Source organism: Fundulus heteroclitus, chromosome 20 (genome assembly GCF_011125445.2).
Source record: "Fundulus heteroclitus isolate FHET01 chromosome 20, MU-UCD_Fhet_4.1, whole genome shotgun sequence".
Taxonomy (NCBI): Eukaryota; Metazoa; Chordata; class Actinopteri; order Cyprinodontiformes; family Fundulidae; genus Fundulus; species Fundulus heteroclitus.
In genome coordinates, this window is record NC_046380.1 from 37,018,804 (window position 1) to 37,040,648 (window position 21,845).

The 21,845-nt window shown below is 44.5% G+C and overlaps 1 long non-coding RNA gene across 1 annotated transcript; it reads right to left on the reverse strand.

Annotated features, from left to right (window-relative positions):
- Window positions 1–203: 203 nt before the first annotated feature.
- LOC118567152 lies at window positions 204–945 on the reverse strand. The gene is made up of 2 exons (XR_004933519.1): window positions 736–945; window positions 204–648 (listed from the first exon to the last, which is right to left on the reverse strand). It is a non-coding gene; the product is annotated as an uncharacterized LOC118567152 (long non-coding RNA).
- Between the last annotated feature and the right edge of the window lie 20,900 nt (window positions 946–21,845).

Sequence of the window (21,845 nt, forward strand, 5' to 3'; positions counted from 1 at the left end):
ATTTTTTTTTCTTCAATATTTATACGTAGGTATTTATAAGAGGTACTAAGTTAATTTGCTTTTTTTTTTTATTATTGTAACTATAGTTGTGACACTGTCATTGAGCTTGCGGAGTCAGTCCTGCAGATCCACAAGTGTCATTCCTTTCATCCTGTTACCAGTCGGTGGAGCTTCGACTGGATTCATTGGAAATTTTTAAGTTGTTTTTTTTTCCCCATTTCTTTTCCAGTAAGATTGTCCTTTTACAATCCTTTCAAACAAGCCATAAAGAATAAAAATTTCTACTCGACATGCCTTCTGACGTGTTCTTTTCTGTGATAAAATAAACGAATAAGTTCACGTATTGCTTGTTGGGATTACATGAGCAAAAGCAGTGCAGTTTAACGATATTTACAGAAGAATACGTCAAGGTCTGAGGCTTTGAGATGAGACGTCATTCATTCCCTAAGGGGGGAAATTGTCACAGCAGCAAGACAGCACAGAACGTGCACATCTGGGAATAAGCTGTAAAGAAAATTTATTTAAAAATAAAAAATAGGCATAGGAGATAAAGAGAGGCTGGACAGAGATGGCTTGGACGTGTACAGAGGAGGGGTAGTGGTGACCTCCATGGATGGATGCTGAGGCTGGACCTGCCAGGCAGGAGGCCTAGAGGAAAACCAAAAGGGAGGTTTAAGGATGGAGTTAAAAATATCAGAATCAGAAATACTTTAATAATCTGAGAGGGGAAATTACAGTTCCAGATATGAAGGTAGGACTCTTGCCCTTTTGTAAAGAAGCACCGGCATAGCGATCGGTTGGTCAATTAGTCAGGCTGTCTGCTGCTTCACATGTTATGTGAGTGTATGTTCTGTAGTTTGAAAACAGCTTTAATAAGGGTGATGGTTGGTCAACCTTTAATTTGTACACTTTAACTGTCGAGGCCTTTTTTTTGTGCAAAGTATTTCAAAACAGTTGAATTTTTCAGACGGCACACCTGCATTGAGCAGCAACATGTGGGGAGGGGGCAGTATTATCCTTCTCCACCAGAGACTCACACTTCGTCATTTCAGATACTTTTAGCAGTAAACGCAGTAGGACGTAACATTTTAGGGCAAATGGAAACCAAATTTAAGGTTTTACATGCTCATTTTACTGTAACCCCGGTTTGCTGTGCTCATTTGTTGCTGCTCCAGCCGAGACAGCGCTGCGAAACCTCTGAGAGGTTACAGGGTGCAGTTATATGTGCGTTTGTTATCAAGGCTGTCAGAAGCAGCACATCAGCAGGGGGAGGGGGCCCAAACCTTTTTTTTTTTATCAAGCCACAACACCCCCACCACCTGCCAGGGAGGCTGGGTGTTCCCTCGGCCAGCACATGACGTGCTCTCGCTAAATTACTGAGATGTTTGAAGGTATCAGGAGAAAGAGTGGCTGCAGGAAAGTCGTTAAAGGGATAGTTCAGTGAGGTTCTGTGAAAAGGTTATAAGCAGACAATGTCTTACCAGACGTATATAACTCTCTTGGTGTCTTCATTTATTACAAATCCATATTACTTGGTCGCAGAGGCTGAGGGCTAGTCCGAAAGGAGTCAAGACGAAAGACGATAGCTTAAAAAAATAAATAAAATACAAAAATGTTGTGTTTGTTCTAAGTGAACACTATTTTATCAATTTTCACCCTGGATTGCATTTTTATGTGATGGAACCACTTTTGCATGTTCTGCTCTCCGTACTTGTTTCATGAAGTAAGGTCGTCGGTGGCGCACCACCTCCTAGCACCTCCTAGCGCCATCTGGGCTCCATCCGAATACGTCTTTTGGTTAAAGACTCTTCAGCCAAAGCAGAAGTGTGTCAGCGGTCGCCGTTACGCTGTCTGAATATTGCAGTCAGCAAGGAAGGAGGTGGAAAAAGGAGCCTGTGTGCTTCCTCTCATAGCTCCTTTAGCATAGGAACCTTGCGATGTCTAATGGTGCTGAGGACCGATAAGGAATCCCATAATCCTTTGAGGGACATGAAGTTTGAGCACAGCCCACCTCATGGATGTGCGTGACGAGGCGCAACGACGAATGAGTTAAAGGCTGTCCGAAGCTCCTTTCTTCCCCACGATAGAGTTCTTACTGTTGACCTTATGAAAGGTCAAGGAACAGGAGCTAGGGGCTATAATTAGACGTTTTCGGATGGAGCGCTCCTGTTTAGCTGAACACTAGTTTCTTTGTAAACAGCAGCCCAATTCAACAGCACTAATGGTTTAAATGTTTACAGAATACCGTGTGTGCTAAAACCGCCAGGATGTCTCTGTGTATGTCTTCGGCATCGGTTTCTCCCGAACTAGCTGTTAGCTTCTTCTCCAGAGAGCCGCAAATCTGGCAACGAACAATGCTATCTAATGACTTTAAGCACATAACCTTTAAACCAAACTATACTACAAAAACTCTGAACAGTCCCTTTAAAGCCATGGTACCTAGAGCTCCAACTAAAAGTATTTTCTCCCCCTCTACATTGCCAAACAAGCTAAGCTGGCTCAGTTTTCCCAGCAGCGTTTCTACATGTTTGCGCTTACGTCAGCAGCTTCACAAGACTAGCAGCCCCTCTCTAGACCCACAGAACACAACAGAGACCGGCTTAGATAAAAACAAAATGCACATCCGTTATCTTGACCTCCTCTCTTTGGGTCTAATTCTGTGCACGTGGTAATGATTTACAACACAGCCTTGAGTTGAATGGGGGGTTTAACAAAGGGCGTTTGGTTTTGATTGTACTTCATTAAGGCCTTATTTACTCTACAAATGTCCCATTTATCACATAGGAGCAGCACCCTTAAACCTGCTTTCACTGGGGGCTTCAGCTCACAGGATTGTTTATATTTTTAACCAGGATCTTTTTTTTTTTTTTATCACCGTTGTTCACTTGAAACATCGAGCTGAAGGTATTGATATCCTGTCGCTCCTCCTTTGCCGCGGGGATCCATGCGAAACAACAGGTCTGGGCATGCATGCCGGAAATGATTCAAGCAGAACATGAGGCTTTCTTCTTTACGGCGTGGGAAGGTTGAAAACGAGAAAATCCCAAATACATCGCAGCCAGTCTGACCGCAGGGACGGTGCACTTTCTCTGAGGATCACTGTACTCACCACTTTCTTTAAACAGGAAGCAATAATTGCTTTAGGGTAATATTTTATCTTGCAAATAAGGTTTGAATGTAAATTTGCTATATTTGACTACACTGGCTTTCGGATCAGGTGACATCACTCTAGTGTCATTTAAATCAACACCAGAGGACTCGGCAGGATTTTTTTTTTTTAATGCATTTCTCTTTCGGGTTGGCCACACAAACGTTGTCTCGCAAAATTATTCCCACCCTCCAAACTCCTTTAGATTTTCTCACATTACAACCAAAAGTGTTGTCGTATTTGATTGGTTGACCAACACATTGTGAGGTGGAAGGAAAATCTTAGATGGAGTTCCTAAGGGTTTTCCCAAATGATAACCTGAAAGGTGATGAAGAGTTCAGGGTGGTGTGCAGAGTTTTGTGGAGTTCCTCAGTCAGGGTCTCATCAGACCAGAGCGCCTATTTTGATCAGCTCTTCTCGCTCCTTACCTGGCCTGTGGCAACAATCAGTTTCTCTTTGTGATTCTCCTGTTAATGTTTTGCTGCAGTGCTCTTGGTTGCTGTTTGTTCTTTAATATTGTCCAACAAGGCAAGGCAAGGCAAGGCAAATTTATTTATATAGCACAATTCAGTACAGAGACAATGCAAAGTGCTTTACATGATTAAAATATAGGAATAAAAGCAAGTAGGGATAGAATGTAGAAACAAAAAAGAACATTAAAAACAGCAAAACAGTTTAACTAGAACATTCAAAGGCAAACAAATGTGTTTTTAATCTCGATTTAAAGGAACTCAGGTTTTCCGCACTTTTACAGTTTTCTGGAAGTTTGTTCCAGATAAGAGGAGCATAGGAACTAAATGCTGCTTCTCCTTGTTTGGTTCTGGTTCTAGGTATGCAGAGCAGGCTGGAGCCAGAAGACCTGAGTGGTCTGGAGGGTTGATACACTGATAACAAGTCTGTAATGTATTTAGGTGCTAAGCCATTTAGGGATTTATAGACTAACAGAAGTATTTTAAAGTCTATTCTCAGAGATACAGGGAGCCAGTGTAAGGACTTTAGAACTGGGGTGATGTGCTCTACTTTCTTAGTCTTAGTGAGGACGCGGGCAGCAGCGTTCTGGATCAGCTGCAGCTGTCTGGTCCACTTTTTAGGCAGACCTGTAAAAACACCGTTGCAGTAATGAATTCTACTAAAAATAAACGCATGGATTAGTTTTTCCAGATCCTTCTGAGTCATTAGTCCTTTAAACCTGGAACTGTTCCTCAGGTGATAGAAAGCCGACCTTGTAACTGTCTTTAGATGCTTTTGAGTCAACAAACCTCCAGACAACAGCTGGATTTATACGGAGATGAAATGACACGCAGACTAATGAGGAGGCATTTGGGTCCTTCTGCCTCATGATTATGCTCCCCTTTGCGCACACAAAAACCTAAAGAAAATATGTTGAAGCTCGCGGTTGCAAAGTGACCAAACGTGAAAAGATCAAATGGTTTGAACACATTTGCAATAAGGGCTTCGCCTCAGCACAGAGGTGCTCCGAGCTGGAGACTGATTCTCGTGGAGTGTTTAAAGGTGGTGCTTCGCCTCATATGCGGGGTAAAAAGTGTTTTCGCGTAACGATTTGGAGTGTTTGCGTTTGGAAGAAGACAAGTTGCCCCGTCCCTTTTACGAAACATGAAAACAACAAAGGTTTGAGGGAAGCCATGCCGCGTGTGTGTGTGTGTGTCGGGACATGCTGTAGGATGCCAACACCAAAGACAAGTTGCGGTTTAAATTTAGCTGAATCATGTCACAGATTTCCAAACACTGGCGCTCAGCAGAATGGATGTCTGTGCTGCTGCCGCTGGTGTTTACTGGACGTTACTGAGGCGAGGCGGCTCTGGTCCTCCTCTCGTCCTCCTCAGGTTGTCATTGTTTATCTCTCGCTATCTCGCCCCTGTGCTCTATGTTGCTCTCGTTCTCGCATATTTCCCCACTTCTCATTTGTGGCTTCCCCCTCTCTTTCTGAACATCTGCACGCTCCCTCCATCCCCCCCTCGGGCCTTCCTCACTTCAGCGCTCGCCCTGCTGTTCCTCCTCGCAACGCCGCTGTATCTCCCTTCCTCACCTTCTTTCCGGGCTGCTTCTCTCCCCGTGAGTCACGGGGGCAGAAACAGAACTCGGTGTCAACTTGATGAACGAGGTCACGCAGGCCCAGCAGACCAGCGCTTAATGCTGGGTCATCATAAAGCTCCCCTCTCAACCCCTCCTAACCCCTCCTCTTCGCAGGCACATCCAAAGTGGGCACAGCCGAATCTCACTCCCTGCACACTTCTCGCTCTGCCGTGTAACTCTGACGTCCGGTGGTTCCTCGGAAACGTCAGGGAGAGACGGCCCCTTCTTATCGGCCTGCAGCTTAACTCTAATCACAACAACCTGCTGCAGATAACCTCTTGTTTTCATGGGCTCAAACGCTTACATCAGCAACCCCAAAAAAAAAAAAAAGCTCTTCTTTCTGCATGCATTATATTTGTAAAAGCAACAATGAACTAAAGGAGTTCTGGATCTTGATTTGACAAAAACCTGAGTTTTTTTTTTTTTGTGTTAATATTTTTATTAGGAGGCAGAGAGACATTACAAACATAATTTAAACTGTAAATGACAAGGAATGCCATGTCGAACATACATATATAAGAATAGTAAAATAGTAAAAGGCATTCAATTTAGCTCCTGTGGTTTTTTTTTTTTCCTTCATTACAAAACTGAACAGGATACATTACAGTGTGTACAAAACTTAATAAATAAATAAAAAATAAATTAAAAAAAATTAAATAAAAAAAGAGTTTTGTTTAATAGAAACTTTAGTTCTGCTAACTTTACAAGGGTTCTAGAGAAAACACACGGCATCTCAAGCTATAGACCGAGCATTATCAACTTAAGTTTAACAGAAAAGACATATTTAGCTGAATTAAACGCGCTGAAATCAACACAATACTCCTTAGGGGTCGGCCGATGTGACAATCCAAACAAAAAGGGAAGTAAAAATAAGTGTGTTTGTCCTTGATTTGAGCAGGTAAATAAGATGGAATGAGTATTTTGACCCCCAAAATAAGATAATTAGATATTCTGCCCTCTAAATAAGATGATGGAGATGAGTTGTTTCCATCTTAAGTGCAAAAATGTCATTCCAAAGGCAAATCATCTTATTTACGTGCTCAAATCAAGGACAAATAGAATCATTTCAGGAAACTTTTACTTATTTTTTAGTTTTGTTTTTGCAGTGAGGTCATTATCGTTGGATTATCACTGCAAATAATTTATTGCTATAGGAAAATTCAACACCTGTAAAACTCCGAGCCTGTTCCACCTGACTTTGTCCTGTCAACAGATCCCCGTGTGACTCAGAGGCCCACTGGAGTCCACCCTCAAGTGGGCCTGGGGAGTGTTGCTGCTGCAGCCTCAGATAAGCTTCTGCCACATGCTAAATTTACCATGCCTCTCACTGAAACGTCCAGACTCCAGAAAGTCATCGCTTTCTGTTTCACGCGGCTGTTTTTTTCCAGCACCGCCAACGTTTCAGATAGAACGAAGGGTCTGGAGAGAGTCCCAATTAAAGCGGAGACAGGCGAGGAGGAACACGAGACCAAAGGTGTTTCTGCGGAGGATTTTATCCGCGGGTGGGACACTTCCTGCTGAAGGCGTCTGTGCATACTGGCTGGTTTATGCGGTCCTTTGCAAAAGTATTTAGACCCCTTGAACTGAAAGCAAAAAGATCCATGTGAATCTAAAGTGGAAGACGAAAGGGTTTGTGGTTTTCCAAATAGTACACATATAAGAATTTTAAAAGGGTGTCATTCATTTACATGGAACCCACTGTGATCAAAACTTTGTATAAAAAAAGAAAGAAAGAAAGAGTAAACACCTCTTAAGGCAGTTGTTGCCACAAATGTGTGAAATTTGGTGGCATTTGCCACATAAAGGGTTTTGCATGTTGTCTAATCTGGCCAGAGCACCTTCTAACCACATGTTCCCTGTGTCCCCTCCATGGCCTGTGGCTTTCTTTCAACAAAGGATCTCTTCTTGCCAGTACTTCATAAATGCCAGATTTGTGCCTACCTGCTCATTTGTTGCTTTTCTGATAAACGCTTGTCTTGCCCCGACCGTCAGTCGAGGTGGACGGCCGTTTCGTGTTTGGCTTGCAGCGCCAGGCTCTTTTCATTTTTAATTGAGAGATGTTCGTGAGATGTTCAGACGTTGGAACGTTGTTTTAAAACAAACCCACTTTACACTTCTCCACAACGTTCTCCCTGAACTACGAGCTTGCTCATCATGACGCTGTTTGTTCACTGACGTTTCTAACATCCCTCTGAGGCCTTCACAGAACCGCCGGATTTATGCTGAAATAAAATTGCGCAAAGGGGAACTCTATTTGCAAATCAGAGGACATATAGAACTTAAAATTCTCCTTCTAACGTATAAAGCCCTTAATAATCAAGCTCCATCATATATCAGAGCTCTGATTACCCCGTATGTTCCTAACAGAGCACTTCGCTCTCAGACTGCAGGTCTGCTGGTGGTTCCTAGAGTCTCTAAAAGTAGAATGGGAGGCAGATCCTTTAGCTATCAGGCTCCTCTCCTGTGGAACCAACTCCCAGTTTTGGTCCGTGAGGCAGACACCCCGTCTACTTTTAAGACTAGACTTAAAACTTTCCTTTTTGACAAAGCTTATAACTAGAGTGACTCATGTTACTCTGAGCTACCTTTATAGTTTTACTGCTATAGGGTTAGGCTACTGGAGGATATCAGGATCAAATTTTCTCACTCTATTGAGTTCTACTGTTCTTCAATTATGCATTGTGTGTCGTCATTTCTGCTTTAACTTTCTGTTCTCTCTCTTTTATCTTCATAGTAGGTACACCTGGTCTGGCGTTCTGTTAACTGTGACATCATCCAGAGAAGACGGATCACCCGCTACTACCATCTAATGTAGAACAGATTACTAGATCAATGTGTGCTTCTGTGCTTTTTTGTTTCTCTTGTTGTGTCTCTGCTCTGTCTTCTGTAACCCCAGTCGGTCGAGGCAGATGACCGTTCATACTGAGCCCGGTTCTGCCGGAGGTTTTCCTTCCCGTTAATGAGGAGTTTTTCTTTCCACTGTCGCTTCATGCTTGCTCAGTATGAGGGATTGCAGCAAAGCCATGTACAATGCAGATGACTCTTCCTGTGGCTCTACGCTTCCCCAGGAGTGAATGCTGCTTGTCGGGACTTTGATGCAATCAACTGGTTTCCTTATATAGGACATTTTTGACTAATCTGTATAATCTCACCCAATCTGTATAATATGATTGAACTTGACTTTGTAAAGTGCCTTGAGATGACATGTTTCATGATTTGGCACTAAATAAAATTGAATTGAATTGAATTGAATTGAATATGAAAGTGGTGTGTCAAATGGGGGTTTTGTCTACTGTAAATACAAATCCACTTCACATTTTAAGTGATTTTTATTTGTACAAAAATGTTTAACATCATTTATCTCTTTAATGCCGCTTCATTTTTGTGCTGTACTTTGTTGGCCTGTCTCGTAAAATCCCAATAAAGCACAAATTGTGCCTGTACCATAACCATATGTGGGAATGTTTAAGGGGTGTGATGACGTTTGCAAGAAGCTTTGTACATATTAACGCTGTGCGTGTATCAAAGTCTAAATGCATTGTTGGAAAAGAAAACAAATGAGATCGGCTACGAGCAATGGGGCCCACGATATCAAATGAACAGGAGCCAAAGCGACCTCCTGACGCTCCTGAAAAATACAGAGGATGAGGAGCAACGAGGAACTGAGGAGGAAAACCCGTTCAGCGAAATAAAAAAAGAAACCAAAAACCTCAAAGAGTCAGTTCAGAGGAGCTAGGCTGGTTTAGCAAGAAAGACTGGACACTCTGCAGAACCGGAAACAGGAAGATTTCTATCGTCTATGCAAACACTACTTCTATCTTTGTGGGATAGGTGCACAAAGAGTACACCGTGCACTATTTGTGAAAATATGTGAGTGGTGCACATTGCTGTTTAAAAAAAAAAACAAGCAGATTATTTCATGGGTAAAGATGGGCAAATGGTGAATAAGTGAAACGATTTGACCTTGTCAGCAGTAACTCCCTTTGGTGAAAAACATTGTCTTTAACAGGGAATCCAGGACAGTCTTTGCGCTTGAGGGATGAATCTAAAAACCTCCATCTTGAGGCCTGAGGAAGCAGGTGAAGGTGTGATGTGATCCAGGCCTGATAAGCACGTCTTGTCATTAGCACAAAGTTCACATCTGTGGAGTGCCCAGAAACACGGAACAACATACGGTGTAGCCTGTTCTTCCACTTTACAATTACACACAGTGTAATATTTTCTTTTACGTTAGAACCTGTAATTTAAATCTTTTTGTTTATCTTATTTTAAGTGATGGATCTGCAAAAAAATAGTCTAATTTGATATATAAAGAAATGAGAAAAAAAATTGACATGTGCTTGTGTATCCACCCTCTTTGCTATGAAGCCCCTAAAATGTTCTGGTGCGACAGCAAACCAACAAAAGACACATAGTTTGTGAAATGAAGTCCACCTGTGTGCAGTAAGTGTCACTTCATCTGTCAGTATAAACACCTTCTCTGAAAGGCCCCAGAAGCTCCAGCACCACTAAGCAAGAGGCATCACACCATGAAGACCAAGGAGCTCTCCAAACAAGTCAGAAAAGTACAAGTCAGGGTTGGGTTATAACAAATAAAAAAAATAAAAAAATCTCTTTGATGTTTACCCTCAGCACCATCATTGCTGTCTTAATGACAAAGAGAGTCCAACAGATTTAGTTTCACAAGTGGAGCATTATTGCATTAGCCATAATGTTCCTCTGGATATGTATGCAATAAACTTTAACAGACATTATTTTGGGATTATTTGAAATTCAATGGACATAGAAACAGAAAGGTAAAAGAAGAAAGAAAGGATAAGAAAAACATGAGGCTAAACGTTAAAAGGGAGAAAAGGTTACCAAAAATAGATCAGATGAAAAAAGAGAGTATAAGATAACATCCGCGGAGTCTGCTTCTACACCTGCCGAAAGAGATTTAAAAAGAACAGCAAGACCAAACAAAAAATATCACGGGTACAAACAACTAACACCTTGATAACATCACTGAAGAATACGCAGTATTGTTGAATACAAGCTGTATAAAGTGACAGCCAAAGCTAATCATAGGGTTTATCTGTATAAAAGTGAATCTGTAAACACCTGGATTAGAACACCTGTAGGTATTTCTGAAAGCATGCTTGTATCTGTAAGGTTTATCCTTAAGAAAAATGCTCAAAATGGGTTGTGAGGAGCCAAAGACCAGACCCCAGAGTGCCGAGACAGACACCGGGGAAACCAGAACCCCTGACGCCCGAACGGAACCCCAGAGAAAAGGAGCCTAAGAGGGACCAACATAGGACACAAACACAGGACCACAATGAGCATTTTGAAATTGCCAAATTGCACATGGGCAGCTCCCTAAATGTATAAAGGAAGGTGCTCTGGTCAGATGAGACTAAAATTAAACTACTCGGCACCAAGGAAAACACAGTGTCTGGCACAAACCCAACACATCCCATCAGCCTAAGAACAGCGACCCCCACAGTAAAACATGATTTGAGACCGAGGCGGAGGTTCCCGCATCACCTCTGTCAGGCAAAAACCTCATATCTCCATTTTTATTCAGTTCTATTTTCTTGTGCTTCAGACCCAAGAATATTTTAGTGTTCTTATACAACAAATAAGAAAACTTATTTTTCTGGGAATAAGTTTGACAGGTATTTGATCTTAAAATCCAATAAAAATAACGTCTCAAATGATCCTTTCTTTTATAATGTGACAAAGGCAATCCCAACCAACCGACTAGGCTGATGTACGGATAGTGTGGTGTTTCGGAGGAATGTGAGTCAGTGTAAGTTAGCAGATAAACCCGCGGTGTGGGTAGGATGACGCCTGAGGTATCTCTGGATCAGAGTGAGATTTAAAGGCTGTGGCAGACATTAAACCGACAGCAGGCCTGGAGCCTCTCAGCCACCGTTCGACAACCTTTGCTCGCCGCTCCAGCACCTCCAAGTGATAATGAGACGAGCCAGAGGAGACGAGGTTTCTGCGAGAGAACACGACGGATGACTTTTAAGGTGGGACGATAAAAGACGAAGAGCTGTGAAAGGGTGGAGAGCGAAAGACGTGAGATCACTGCACCTTGTGGACATTGGTCAGGATTTGATGGCGGGTCGTGTTTAGCCCACTGCCCTGCAAATGTGCTCTAGTTCCCCTTAAAGTTTTCCAAATGTGTTGTGTTACAGCCACAAACAAGTAATTCTGAAACCCCAAAATCAAACTGAGTCGCTCGTAACGAGTGAATAGATCCACAGTCCAAATGTCTGGAGTTCTTAAATTCAGCCACAGGTGTGTCTTAATGCTGCCATACACTATTACAGTTATCTCATAAAGAAGCTATACCAGAATTCATTTTTTGGCTGGTTGAGAAAAAGAAATGCTTTTTACACATTTAACGACAGACTTTGATAACAATTGACAAATTGATTGCCGCACTCGAGTGAGTCCTGGCACCAGGGGCGGTTCTAGACAGGGGCCCACAGGGGCCAGTGCCCCTGTAGAAATGGTCCTGGCACCTGTTACGGCCCTGTACCAAAGACATAACATAAAATAAACATCTTGCACTGGTGAAGAAACCATACCTGATTGGTCACTTTGACCTATTTTTTTTTTTTTTTACCTTTACAGTTTCATTCTAACAAGGATTTAAAAATCAAGGCGTTTCACTTTTAGCTTCAGCCGTATTGAGCTGAGATCACAATTTTCATCTGCTAGATCAGGGGTTTGAAACCTGCAGTTCTATTGCCCTGTTTTATTATTTCACTATTTCATGTGCCCCTGTGAAAAAAACAATGGCCCCAATTAGGCCCCCTGGTAAATTTGGTCTAGAACCGCCACTGCCAGGCACCCTTTAGTAGGAATAAGCAGTGAACTGGGGACAACCCGGGACGACTTTTCTCTGCCAATGGTACAACGAGGCCGAGGGGCATTCACATAAGAAAATACCAATTATGTCAACCAGAAGGGTTTCTTATGGGGAAAAAACAGCTGGGGGCGGGGCTTATAGTTCAAACTTTTCTCCTCACTCATGGTTGGAGTTTGTTCGCGATCAGGGATCGCTCCTTTAACAGTTAAATCCAAACGTCAGACCAACTCTCTGGTTAAGACTACAGGTAAATTCACTGGCCCTCCGGTCGCCTCGGGAAAGTTTCTCTCGAGGAACTATTAATTAACATGATGTTGAATGTAATTGAAATCAGCAATGCGCTCACAGGGTTCCTCTCTGTAAACACAACACATGACAAAAATTCACTCACCCCCTCCTGTCTGTCAGCCTAGTTAAAGATTAAATGAAGGACCTCAAGTACAGGAGGCCTCTGAGGGTATATTGATAGTTTTAGATAAGAATGGTTGTGATGAAGAACAGTGTGTTTCAAGGTTACTGGATGCTGATGTTGTGATGGGTGTTTTATGAATTTTTATTAACTTCCATTCTATACTTATTTGGACATTTTAACGTAGGACTGGACAATAATTCAATAACAATATATATCGATCGATAGAGTATATCCAAAAAAAGGGTAGATAAAAAATTCAATAGAATAATAGTTTTCCTTCCTTTTTCTTTCTAGCCATGTAGGTTAATATTACATCATCACATCCTCCCAACCAATCACAGACGCAGACCCAGGAACGCTACGTCACCAAGCTCCGCCCCCTTCAAAGAGTTCAGACAGCACACGTTCTTTTTTCTTTTTTTTAAAAAAACTTGCAGTTTTGGTAAAAAAGTTGGTTGAATAAAGGGTTGAGTTTGAATACAGTGTTTGTGTGTCCTGTATCTAAAAATAAGTCGCTAAAAAACAGTGTAAAATGGGCATGGCTGCACTTAAAATATATGTTTTGAATTTGTTGATAATTATCGATATCGATCAATATGATTTTTTATTTATCGATATGCTTTTTTTCTATATCATCCAGCCCTATTTTAACTTTTTTTTTTTGTGGACTGTTTGTTGTGATGAGCAGTTTTCCTTGCCCTGTCCAGAAATAATTTCTCCAGGGAAACTACGATAATAAAGAAATCTTGAATCTTGAACAAGGTGTGAAAAAAGTTCATTGGGGTACTTTTCCACGATGCTCTCGGCACATATTTATGTCTTGATTTGGTACAGGAAAAAAAAATAAAAAAATACAATAACAAACGAAAAAAGCCAATGATGTGATCCGGTGCATCTCTCTCAAGCGGCGTCAGGGAGCCAGACAAGCCAGCATCCGTGTCACACCCCCACATCTCCGAGCTGCATGGAGTCACAGCCGCTTCCAGCCTCACATCCTCCCACATGTCTGCCTGTAGCACACCAGTCTGCCAGCGCCGGCATCGTGTGCACACCCCACAAAACACGCTGAGAGCTTGTTTCCTCTGTGCCATTCAGCGTACGAGCCACACGACACACGGCCGCGCAGGAGAAAAACCGGCTGACCTTTAGCGTCCGAGTGTCTGACACTTGTCCGCCGTGTTCCCAGACTCTGAAAGGGTACCGGCGCTGCGGCCTGTTTTCTTATCTCCGGCCAACACGCCTGTTGCGATGAGGAGCGCCTCCACCCCCAGGCTCACGCTAGAGGGCCGAGAACCGGAGGAAGGGTAGAAAGGAAAGGGGGGGTTTGAGGTTAACTGCAGAGGGAGCAGCACACAAAAGCGAGACGGGGAGGCCCAGCGCCTGACGACCACTGACAGCTGAGCTTCCTCTCTCTGCGGGGGTTTCATGACCACAAACTGACACAGTCCCTCGCGAACACACGCCTCGTTCCACGCTGCCTGTTTTTATAACACGCTGGCACAAATCCGTCCACATAATTAGTCTGACAGACCCCCTTGTCAGACCGCGGGACGTAGAGACGCACTTACGTAACACATTTGCCCGTAATGGCCGCGATCACCAAACACCAAACACCAAAACCTGCTTTCGCGTTGGGATGTTAAGGGTTTGCACGTTCGGCACACGTGCGTCCCGGTGTGTGGTCGGACGCAGCGGGGAGGGAAGCACAAGCGACAGGTGTAAAGAGGGGGATTCGGGAGGACAGAGTGAAGGCTTTTGTCTCCTGCTTTGACTTCTGAACCTTTTGCTGTCACCGCTGATATACACGAGGACAGCTGTGAAAATGACCCCCCCTCCCTGATTCACGCATGTGCCAGCGAGCATCACAGCCGTGCCAAACGTGTGCACAATTACAGATCTGTTTCTCAAGGTGCAGGACTGCCATTTAGAAGGACACCGAAAGCGTTTAAACCATTGTCTAACCTAAGAGAGAAGGTGGAAAGCTGCCACCTGTGTCAGAAGGAAGAAGGAAGACTGAGGGGTATCCATGCGGGTTATTGTTACCCGGTTGGGTAGCTGAGGGCTCAGGCTGGGAAGCGTTTATCGTGTTTTTCAGGATGACAGCCTGGACAGCCACCACAGCGTCAGGCCTGAAGGTAAAGGTTTGAGCAGAACATCTCCAGGATGCGTGGGGTCTGCAAAACGCTGGCTGACCTCACTGGTTGTTGCAGCCGGGTCCCATTCTGTTGTGTGGCTGAGCCAAACCAGACAGTGTAGGATCTGCACAGGACAGACTGATGGTGGTGAAGAAAATAAGCATCAGCTCCAAAAGACCTCCCATCTTCTTTTTGGGGACGTAGTTGGTTAATTTGTGATTCCTGATCATTTGCACAAGATGCAAGTGGTTCTTCAACCTGCAGCAAGGACAACCTTGCATCACTGTCTGGTTCTCTGTGTTTGTCGTCTTGAGCGTGTTCGCATGTGCGCTGTTTTATGAACGTTTGACACCCCGGGAAGAAGGAAAGAAACACAAAAACACAGAGTGGTCGAAGCTGCCCGATAGCTCGGTTAGAACCCGCACTTGATGCTGATTACACGTTTTGGGCTGCATGGTGGCACAGCTGTTAGCGCTGTTGTCTCGCAGAACAAGGTCAACGGGTTGAATCTCAGCAAGGTGCCTTTCTCCGCTGAATTTGAATGTTCTCCTTGTGCATTTCTGGGTTCTCTCTGTGCACTCCGACTTCCTCCTACAGTCCTCAGTTTCTCTAAATCCCCCCCCTGGTAGCGGCTGCCTGAATGCATGGTTGTTTATCTTGTCTCTGTATTGCCCTGTGATAAGACTACCAACCTGTCATGGGAGATAGGCACCCCAGTGACAGCCAACAGATGGAGGAAATGTTGGGACTTTTATAATCTTGCTCCGAAAGACGGCGGCTCAGGAGGACGTGCCAAGATCTACAGCTGTGGTGGGAGAACCTGTCGATGGGACAACTATTAGTAACGCGCTTCCAAATTCGGCCTTTGTGGAGGAGGGGCAAGGAGAAAGTTATTGGGAGTGCATCGAACTCACGGACAAAGGCGCTTTATTCAGCCGATCAAAAGTGGCCGACATGCAAAATGCATCGCGTGGCAGGAAACGATGTTTCACTTCGCCTTGGAAGTACCGTCGACACGTTGGAAAATGGAGATGAGAGCATCATGAGGTGGACATGTTTTTCTTCAGCAGGGACAGGAAGGGCGGTCAGAAAAGATGGATGGAGCTAAATGCAGTACATTGCTGGAAGAAGCTGCAAAAGAGTTAAGGCAAAACCTCCACCAGAACTGCAACAGTTTAGACCAAAGCATAGTCATGTGTTAGAAAGGCCCACTAGGAGTCCAGGCCTAAATCAAATAGAAGTCTGTGGTTCACGGATACTATTTCAAAGAAGAAATGGAAAAAAACACACTTCAGTCTCTAGATGTGCAAAGTAGCAGAGACTCAAAGGATTGCAGCTGTAATCACAGTAAAAGGTGGTTTTTACGAAGCATTGACCCGGATGGGCTGATTACAAACACACAGCACACTTTTTGGCTTTTTGCTTATTTAAAAACATCTGTTTGCTTCCCTCATCCTCACTGTTAAGTTAATTGAAGAACGGTCTCACCGTCACATATTGGATTGTTGAAAGTCTACGTTTTTTTATGCCACACTGAGCAGCAACAAATAATACCATAAAAAAACACAAATCTGATGACTTAGATTTTGTCTCCCTTAGACAAACTCACAAAATTCTCTTATTAACAACATTTTGCTGCCTGCAGACATGGGCTGAGTACCAGCCGACTTCTCCCCCTATATTCTGATCGGGGTCCTGGGAGCAGCAGCACAAAGCACGGCCGTGAGTCCGAGCCAAATTGGGGCATTAGTTGGATGATGCACGGGGATTGTGTTGATCTAAACAGCAATATAAAATCCATCCTCTGAGATATTTTTGGCCGGAGTATTTTTATTATTATTTTTTTCTGCACCCACTCTTTTAATGTTTTGCACGGGAACATCCCCCCCCCCCCAGTCGCTCGTTTCTCCCAGTCGTTTCTCTCTGAAGATCTCCTCAGACCTCTCCTATTTTAGTATGTTCCACCAGGCATGATTTACCCTCTTGTGCGGCGAGAGCAAAAAGGGAGGAAAAACCTGACTGAGTCCCCTGCCCGCTCGTAAAAAAAAAAAGACGCAGCCCTGTGCGTCTCCGTGCGGTAACCGTTGTGTTCCCAATCCTGGAGGGAGTTATCAGCTCTCAACACAGCGAGGAGGAAAGTCCACCCGGATTCACCAGCAGCTCTTTATAAGGACAAGGCTCTGGTGCCTCTATATTTAGATGGACTTTATTGGGCCTCTTGTCTTTGCTTGACTGTTCTCTCCTCCTGTGTGCTGCTGTTACCAATCTTTCACCATGTGGGAGGGCGCCCTCCACCCCATCACGCAGCGAGAGTGAGCCTGATAATGATCTCAGAGATAATAACGCAGGAGAGGAAACAGGAGAGAGAGGTTGGAAGAATGACATTGGGAAGGGGGGCAAAGAGATGTTTATGCTGGATCCTTTTGATCCTGCAGGTCTAAAAATGCTCCAGTTTGGAGCAAAGCCTCGGAGAGGTTTAGGAATATCAATCATTAGACATGAGACGGATCCTTTCTGATTCCTCCTGCTCCTGTTTACGTCGTTGGTGATGAGGCCGGAGAAGCGGAAACCATAAGATCTGCGCGGAGGAATGAGTAAACGTGTTTTCTAAAGGGGTTCTGACTATACAGCTAGCCTTCCTGGCCTCATTGGCCAAGCAACAGCGTTCACATCCCGTGTCAAACTAGCACATCTGACCGTTTCTTCCTGTCAGAGGTCTGGTGGTCAGCAGGCCTCTTTTAAAGCCGTGCCAACACAAATATGGGCCGACAGCTTGGCTTCTGGGTACTTTAATAAGATGCGTCTTGGAGATCGAGCACCATCTTCCCATCAGAAGATTTTCACGTTAGTTTTTAGAATTAATTATCATTTTAGAAATTCATGGTTGCGGATATTTCCGGTAAAAGCAGTACTCATCTTCATCAGACAAGCATATAAGATGTAAAAAAAAAAAATAACCAGGCTTTTATCCTTAAAGTAGACACAAACACACACTACACATAGACGGATGGACTGACGGACCGATGCAACACGCACTCCAGATAGGTTTGTTGTGGAACTAAGAATAAATAAAAGTATCTGATGCCCAATGTTAAGTAAGGGGGAGGAACTGTGATGCCGTGGGCATGTTTCTGTTCCTAAGGCCCGAAAATCTTTTTAGAGTGCATGGCATCATGGAATCTTTCATGAATGAAGAAACAATAAATCAGACTTCATATAATATATAATACTATACAGTGCGCTGAACATTAGTTTTGACTGGGTCTTTTAAAAGGATAACGACTTCTTTCATGTCAGTTCATCCATCCATTGTCTACACCGGCTGTTTCCTCGTCACGGACAGTGGGCGGTGATATCTTCGGTGGTCTTCCCAGGCCAGCCGGGAGACATAGTCCCTCCTGCGTGTCCTGGGTCTTCCCCTGGGCCTCCTCCTGGTGGGACGTGCCCGGAACACCTCACCAGGGAGGCGTCCAGGAGGCATCCTGACCAGATGCCCGAGCCACCTCAACTGGCTCCTCTCGACATGGGGGAGCAGTGGCTCTACTCTGAGTCCTCCCCGGATGACTGAGCTCCTCACCCTATCTCTAAGGGAGAGCCCAGACACACTACGGAGAAAACTCATTTTAGCCGCTTGTATCCGGGATCTCGTTCTTTCGGTCACGACCCAAAGTTCGTGACCATAGATGAGGGTAGGAACGTAGATCGACCGGTAAATCGAGAGCTTCACCTTTTGGCTCAGCTCTCTCTTCACCACAACGGATCGGTACAGCGCCCGCTTCACAGCAGACGTCGCACCAATCCGCCTGTCGATCTCCCTTCAACTAAATTTCATGAAATTAATTTCCATTCAAATTGGATTACACTAATTCAAATGACTTTTTTGTCATGCCAGTTCACACCAAAAGTCATCTCTAGACACTTCACAGGACAAACAGGTCCATCATCCAAGGCATAATGGAATCAGTCAAATAAAACCCAATGATACAATTAGGTTAAAATTCAGTTTCATACTTTCCACTTGAAGCCTAGTAAAATAACAAGCGATGCAAAGTCAAGTCCAACGGCAATCCCAACAGCAACTCCAAAACATGTGGCTGAATTGCCACAGGACTGTTTAACCAGACACAAACTCAATCCTCATCCATGAGCAACTCCGTCCTCAGACCTAAATCCTGCAGAAACCCTGTGGGGCGGGCAGGAGAGACGAGAGCACAAGAGAGGACCAGAGAGGTCGTTCTAATAGGCTCCAATTAAAAAAATAAATAATAAAGTTATGGGGGATGACTAAGTGCTGTTCCATCCTGTACTCTGTTCATTTAATTGAAAATCAATTATTTTATTTCATAATATATAATATGGGGAGCTCCCAACACGCACAATCAAGTAAACACAGACACAACTGTACTCAAATGATGACTTGGTAGTTTCCTTTTTATGTGGGATGGGGTTGTCCCACTGCACTAGAAAGTAAATAGAATAATTTATAACAATTACGACCCCATTCGCATCGTACCCGGATAGACCAACGGCTGTCTGGGCTTCACAGCATCTCAATCTCATCACTCGTCCCTGCATCTGGCCACGTTTAACTCTCTTCTTGCAGACTTTCTGCTTTCGAGGCAACGCGCTCTCACTTGTGCTCTCTGGCCTTTGACATAAATAAACCAGTTGTTCGTCTCCATTTCATTTATTCACTTTTCTGCTCGCTTTCACTCTCCAGATTGGAGGAGCGGCCTCGTTTCCTCCCCTCTCGTTGTCCTGACCGGCGGTGTTCACTAAACGGGCTGCGTGGCCTGCTCCCAGCTTCTCGCCTCCTACAGTAGGGCGAGTGGCCCGTCTGCGGTCGACTGAGCCTGGGTGGGTTCAGTGAAACAGCAGGCGGCTCTTTTGCGACTGTGTGCACGCTCAGCGACGGCCAACGCTGGGGCAGGTGGAGCCTAGTGGCAGAGAAGTGCCTGTTTTGCATGGGAGCTGTCAATTTCAGGACCCGCACAAGAAAAGCCTCAACTGCCATGCAAATGGGAGGCAAATAGTATTCAAATCAGGCCGATGTAAAAACAGGATGGGGCGAACAGGTGACACCGTGTCAGTGTTTTATATACTTGTATGGTTTAGGGCTGGGGAGCGCAGCAACCTTACGTCAGTTTTGTTGACTTTTGGCTAAAAGGCCAGACCAGCTTTGCCACAGCGGCCCTCTGGGGAAGGACGAACTGTGACGTCAGAAGGGGGGGGGGGGGGGGGGGGGGGGGGGGGAAGCAGCTCCCGAAGACAATAGTTTACTGTGCAGGATGAGGGCCAAGGCGTGGCCTTGGTGGACAGAGGCTCCTCTCAGGGGACCGGCCCCAGCAGCTGTCTCAGCCTCTGGATCTCCGATATGCACACAAGATTTCAATTCAGCATGAAAGCTGAAAGGATCCATGTTTAATCCCCGCCTGTGCTCAAGTTTCCCTCTGCACGGCGTGTGTGTGTGTGTGTGTGTGTGTGTGTGTGTGTCCGGGCCATTGTGTGTTGGTGCGTGAGCGTGTCTGCGAGAACACCAGCCGTTCTCTCCGGGCTCTCAGGAACGCGGGGACGGAGGTGGAGTAGGAGAGCCCCGGGGAGGAAGAAACGCAGCTCATGAACACGAGCAAGACAAAGGAGCAATGGACAGAAACCCTTCGCCCTCCCGATGCTCGCTGAGATAAACGTGAGAGCGTGTGTCCGCGAACAGGACACTGTTTACTCTCTGTTTGTGTGACGCTGAGCAACTCAGCCCGATCTCGTGGCAGAAAGCCATCACGGTTTTGCGGGCCGTGACACGGAGGAGTGAAGAAGCTCACCGCAGAGCTGAATTTCACGTTAGGAGAGGAACGAGTTTTGTGTGAGGGATGGGAGCTGAAATCCCCAGAGTGTCAGGGGGGGGGGGGGCTGCCTGGGTTTAAGCACACCGGTGGCAGCATCATGCTGCTGTAGCGCCATTTTTTCTTTATTTTTTTTGGCAGGGACAGGGAAGGTGGCTGGAAGAGGAAGGGAGTTAAATACAGGTCAGTCTCATAAGAAGGCCTGTCAGAGGCTTCCCAAGACTTGAGACTGTGGTGGAGGCACTGAGCTATATAATACACTGGAGAACTAATCGCCCGCTGTTAGAACGAGTCGCTTTGAAGCCACCAGCCGCCATATTGGTACTCCCTATTTCCCCCCAGTAACTAGGGAATATGTGCGCTACAGCATCAAATAACGAGGATTTTCTCATGTTTAGGGGGAGCTTAAAACTTTTAAAATGTCAAATGCCTTATACTTTTATGTTGTGTTCTAAAACTATCAAGTACTGAGAAAGTCATGTGCTGAAATATTTTGCATTATATTCATTTAAATATACCTATATAACATTTATAAATATATAAATAACAATATACAAAAACATATTTACATATATGTATACATATATATACATATATACATGTACAAATATTTATACATACATATATGTATATTCAATATGAATAACATGTAAAATATTTCAGCACCTAATTTCCTAGTAGTTGATAGTGTTAGTACATCCACTGACTGTAGAATTACCTGTGAAACGTTTTCCCACAGCCAGAAAACTGCTTGTTGTTGCAACCAAATCCTGTGGGATTCTGTGAGAGTAGGGAGTAGCAAGATGGCGGCCAGTGACTTCAGTTTTTCGGCAAAATCAGCACTCCAGTGTATTATATAGCTCAGTGGGTGGAGGGTCGTTGACCCTAAATGTTACAGGGCTGCCTTTATAGGGACTGGATTTATATGGGGCTTTTTTTTTTAGCTAAACCGCCACTCAAAGTTCTTTAGATTTGCTCCATTTTTGACACAACACACAGATTTACACACCAATACACAGATCTGTGGGCAAAAGACCTAAAACTGGGGAAGAGGTTGACCTTCCAGGAAGTCAACAATCCTAAACACAGTCAGATCAGAACATGTTCCTGCCTTAGAATCACCCAGTCAAGACCAAGACCTGAAACTAACTGAGAACCTGTGGCGAGACTAGAACATCAATGTTTGCTCTCCCTCCAATCTGACTGAGCTTGAACTGCTTTACAACGAGGGCCGGGGACAACATTTTCATCTCTAGTTGCAGAAAGCTGGTAAACGTGCAGCTGGAGGCTGAAAGTGTATCCCCAGAGCATAAGGGGACGTACCACCTGGGTCGTCAATAGGGAGCAGGGC